Genomic DNA, 5,354 nt, shown 5'->3' on the forward strand with positions numbered 1-5,354 from the left:
AATAGTAACTGGAAGAGAAAAGAGAGAGAGATGGTAAATAAATCTGCATTGAATCAAGTGTTTGGCTAGAAGCGAGATATATGAGACAAGTGACTTTTTACAAAGTGTGTTTCAGGTGTTAGTAGAGTCTCTCTACTGAACTTTGAGGTAAAACAGGAGTTAGTCTGCTCCTGCCAGCCCCTGAAGCTTGGTGAGTCAGTGGAAGAACTGAAGAGATCCAGTTCCTCGTGCTAACCAAGCAAGCACATTCCTTTCCACAGGCATTAATTACATTGTAATTTACACATGCATATGCACCTAGCAAAGTTTTCTCAGTCAGCAACTAGGCCAACAGATGTACTGCTGCAAAGCAGAAAATTAAATAAAAGAAGTTCTTCTAGAAGTCTTTGTTAAACTGTTTTACACGTAGCCTACCTCCCTCTCTCAGTTTTCCCTTCCCCTACTTCTCTCTTCCCGTCAAATGCTATTTTTGACTTTTTTCCCCCTGACCTGAATTCTTCAGGCATAGTTAAAACCTCTCCACTTCCTTCTCTGTCATATCCTCATGTCCTTTTATCCCAACAGCAAATTCTATTGTTCAGATGTACTTTGTATACTGCCTGACTGGTAGTACACCCTCTTGCCCTCAGGCTTCTCTCCAAAACCTTCACACTTCATTCATCATTTCAGGTGAGATGCTGTACTGAGAGCTGCCTACACTTGTTGGGTTGCTTTGTTCCTATCACTCCTCTTGCTGGACCTCTTCCTTAGACACTGAATTCCTGAAATTCAATGGGGACTGGATCTTTACTTGACTCTTCACCTTATACAGCTTGTGGTCATCGGCACGAGCAAAAGGTTAACAGCACACACTGTGCCTGCTGCAGTTCACCTCACTCCACACTGTCCCCTCTCCCAGCTCTGACGTTTCCACAGTCACTAGTCTATGTGCCAGGTCAAAAGAGCTTTTTCATGATGCACACTAGAGCTTCAGTATGCACTGCAGATTGCCTTCTGAAAGGTTACGTTGGTCACAGAGGTGGTGTGTTTCCCAGCTGCAGGTATCTCTAGTGAAAAGGTCTTCAACTTTATAGTCAACAAAAGACATAGTGAGGTGATGTCTCAATGTACAGATGACTTACTTTTGTTCACACATATGTTTGGTTTTGTGTGTGTTTGGTTTTTGTTTCTTTGTTTGTATTTTTATTTTTTGCTTCTCCCCATTCTACTTTCTTAAAATATCCACTTGGTACCCTCTCTGTCCAAGGAAGCCTCTACAAAGTAAATGGAAAAGGTCCCAGTTCCTTCTACCTACAAAAGAAATTACTGTTTAGAACAGAACAAGTTAGGCTTCAAGCTAAAGGAGGTCAATCCTAAAAAATAGCTTAATTTCACATCGGTTATGCATATTTGTACATCCTCATCCCGTGTTTCCATCTGAAACAGGGACACAACCCGCACAGTAAACCCCCGAAGCACACGATTACCTGCCAAGTACGCATGTAACTGAAAGAACAGGCCCAGCTGTGTCACGATACAGTCCCAGTACTACTCCACTGCGTGCTGCCGCATTGTTTTAAAAGCAAATCCTGAGTGGTTCTGCTTGAAATTTTACTAATGTGTTATTTCTCCAGTTAAAAGTTTTCCAGCAACAGAAGGAGAAGATAAAATTATTAAAAAGGGTGAAAATTAAAACAAGCTTGCTGAGTTGCTTGTTCAGCTTCAAAAAAACTCCCACTAAAAGTACTTTAGATTAGACTTTATCTTTCACTCCTCATATATCTCAAGTAAACACCTTTGCACACAGCTGGACAAATATGTATTTCCCTAGACAAGAAATACAAAAAAGTTGTTATTCCCACTGTCAGAGAGACTACATGAACAGAAATCCTACTGCTTTTCCAAATTCACTTAGCAAATAACAAATCAACAGTTTTACAGGAGCAAAGCCTTCCTTTACATAAGTTAATATTTAATCTTTACATAAACCAGACCTTTAAATATTTGCTAGGTCTTAGTGCTGTAACAAGCAGCTTTATCCCATCGGGGGAAAAAAACAACACAGAAAATGGTATTACCGTTGTGGCTCACCACCCCTGGCCTGTAGAGCTAAGCTTGCAACTTAAACTATTACTTTTCTCCTCTAGTGCTTCTAACTACTTAGATACTGCCATCAGCTTCTGCTAAATTAATACAATTTTCACTTTAAACACTTCTAAAACATGATTTCTTGTTTCGGGGGTTGGAAGGGGGGAAAAAAAAGCAGCACTGCCTTTTTGTTTATTGATATATTTTTAACAAAATAAGCACTGCATATGATTCATATGTTCATCTCAGGAAGAAACAGCACTATACACCAGATTAGATACAATGGCACAAGTTGGTGCCTTCAGCACTGTGTCAACACAAACCTGTCCCTACTTCAGAAATGTAGGCACTGTAAAACAGCTCTTCTTTGAACAATTTAAAAATATATCCCCAAATATATCAGCTACAAGAGGAAAAATAAGAGCAAAAGTGTTCTTAGGATTGGGTTCTTAATATTAGATTTCTAGTTTCTTGAGAAGACTTAAGAAATTCCAGCACGATATTGCTAGGGAAGAGTAAAAATACTACTAGACAGTGAAAGCTGCAGCTCACTTCATCGCAAAGAGCTCAGAAGCTGGCACTCGTGTTCACGCACACGGTGAGCTCCTGCCATGGCCTCATCATTTCAAAGGATTCAACACGTCAGTGCTAGAGCACCAAACTGGATGAGGTTGGATGAAGCCTGACTGCAGCGCAGAGCTTTACCTTGGCTGCCTCAGGGTTTCCAAAGCTGGCCTGCCTACGGAAGGAGCTCAGCAGAGCCTGCCTGTGAAAAGAGGTAAATGGGCCTCCACCGAGCTTCATGCTGCTGCAGCTTGTCCAGGGACACACAGACCCAACATGCTCCACCAACTGGTCCCGCACCGCAGAGTGGTTCACAGAACAGACCTCCCAATGCTTTGGGGTCACTGCAACATGAAGCACAAAACTAAGCATGTGATTCCACTTCCTACAGAATAATACCTCCAAAATACACAATACAGCCTTTTATTAGGCTAGATTCAAATGCACTTTTTAACTTGCTCAGCTTAGGGGACAAGCAAAAACTTCATGCTTGATGACTTTAATGGAGGCAAAAGTTGTCTCAGTTTTCATCTGGACACCTAGCATCATCCCTGGCAGCAGAGATACTTTTTCCTTCATGACCCCACTAGTTCCTTACACCTCCCAGATACTCTTCCTTACATTGTTGTGGGTTATCTTTGACCTCACCTATGTCACAAGAGTGAAAGAGGAGGAAGCCTACAGAACATCACAGGAAAAAATTGTGCAGACATAGGGACATCATTATTTGTGTAAGAAATGAGATTTGGGAGGGCACATGTCATACATTGGAAGCATTCCTCTTGGGAGTCCGAACTGATGGGGTGCAAATTTCAGAAAGTTTTGAAGAATCTTTTAAGCTGCTTCAAGATAACCTCCCAGAACATCTTGGGAAAACAAATTTGTTTAGGGAGCTGGTCTGCTTTCAGTTTCAGGCTTGTTTTCCGGATTGCTACAGGCTTGGGGAGGAGTGGCTGGAGAGCTGCCAGGCAGAGAGGGACCTGGGGGTGTTGATGGGCAGCCGGCTGAGCATGAGCCAGCAGTGTGCCCAGGTGGCCAAGAAGGCCAACGGCATCCTGGCCTGTGTCAGGAATGGTGTCAGGAGGAGCAGGGAGGTGGTCATTCCCCTCTGCTCAGCTTTGGTGAGGCTTCACCTTGAGTGCTGTGTCCAGTTTTGGGCCCTTCACTACAAGAGAGACATTGAGGTGCTGGAGAGGGCACAGAGCTGGGCTCCCAAGCTGGTAAAGGGCTTAGAACACAAGTTGTATGAGGAAAGGCTGAGGGATCTGGGGCTGTTTAGCCTGAAGAGGAGGAGACTGAGGGGAGACCTCATCGCTCTCTACAAATACCTGAAGGGAGGTTGTAGAGAGGCGGGAGTGGTCTGTTCTCCATAGTAGTGAGTGACAGGGTAAGAGTAAATGGCCTTAAGTTACGCCAGGGGAGGTTCAGGTTGGATATTAGGAAGAATTTCTATACTGAAAGGGTTGTCAGCCATTGGAACAGGCTGGCCAGGGAGGTGATTGAGTCACCATCCCTGGAGGTGTTTAGGAGACAGGTGGATGTTGTGCTGAGGGACATGGTTTAGTGGTGTTGATAGGGCTGGGACAAAGGTTGGACTCAATGATCTTGAAGGTCTCTTCCAGCTGAAACTGTTCTATGGATTCTATGTTCAAGCACCTTCCAAATCACTGCATAACAGGAAAAAAACCACCCGAATCTCTCTATTTTGAGGCAAAGAGGTGGAGTGATCTTCCAAGACCTTGCAAGAGGAATGCTAAAAGATGACACATTTGTCTTCAATCTTGGAAGAAAAAAAGCCCACCGCTCTGCAAAACCCACACATCTCCCTACTCCCTTAAAAGGCATATTCCAACCAAAGCTGACTTCTTGCTCCTTGCAGAGCAAGAAATTAAAATGCAACTAATGTAGAAGTAAAGGAAAAGAACTGATCTTGTTACTGGTGTGTTATGTTCATTTCCTCTGTCCTCTCCCATGATGGCTCCTAACAGGAGTCATACTTCAGGTATTATGGCCTTTCCACCAATCTCAAGAGTAACACTCACAGTTTGGCTGACATTCTTCATGGGTGGGAAGAGGGATAAATGTGTAATTGCATCCCTTCACCAGATGTACAGCCTTAACTTTTCTCATTTTTAAAGGAAAAGGGTTAAAATATGTGTGTATATATATATATATATATACACACACACACATACTGGCATACACACACATATATGTAGTTCCAGAAGTTACCAGTAAGGAAACTCAAGAGAAACTCCTCATGGGCCTATCTACAAAGGCAGGCATCACTGATATTATCCCAATTTTTCATTTATTCAGAGAATGGCATTGAAAACATAACTTAAATTCCCATTTGCAAATGCAGACCCTAATCACTCACAAAAAGACAGTAGAAACATTACTTACTGACACAAGTGGGACAGACAATGAGTAAATCCTCATTGTTAGAGGGCAGCACCAGAGCATGAAGACCTCAGCACCTCTCCGCTGTTCTCTTAAATCTGACCTTTCCACATTGAGCTATTTCACATTTCCTGGCTGGTAGGCACCCACTAGCTGCTTTCCTCCCTAAGCAGCAGGGAGTTGTTTTTAGACAAATGACTCAAGATGACTGAGTTGACAGCATCACGTAGCCAAAAGCCAACGCAGAAAGATGCTGCCAGGTCCCTGCCAAAAGGCTACAACGGCCCAGGAATCACACGCGTGACTTGCCACCAGCTGGA

Source organism: Apaloderma vittatum, unplaced genomic scaffold, assembly GCF_000703405.1.
Source record: "Apaloderma vittatum isolate BGI_N311 unplaced genomic scaffold, ASM70340v1 scaffold1217, whole genome shotgun sequence".
Classification (NCBI taxonomy): domain Eukaryota; kingdom Metazoa; phylum Chordata; class Aves; order Trogoniformes; family Trogonidae; genus Apaloderma; species Apaloderma vittatum.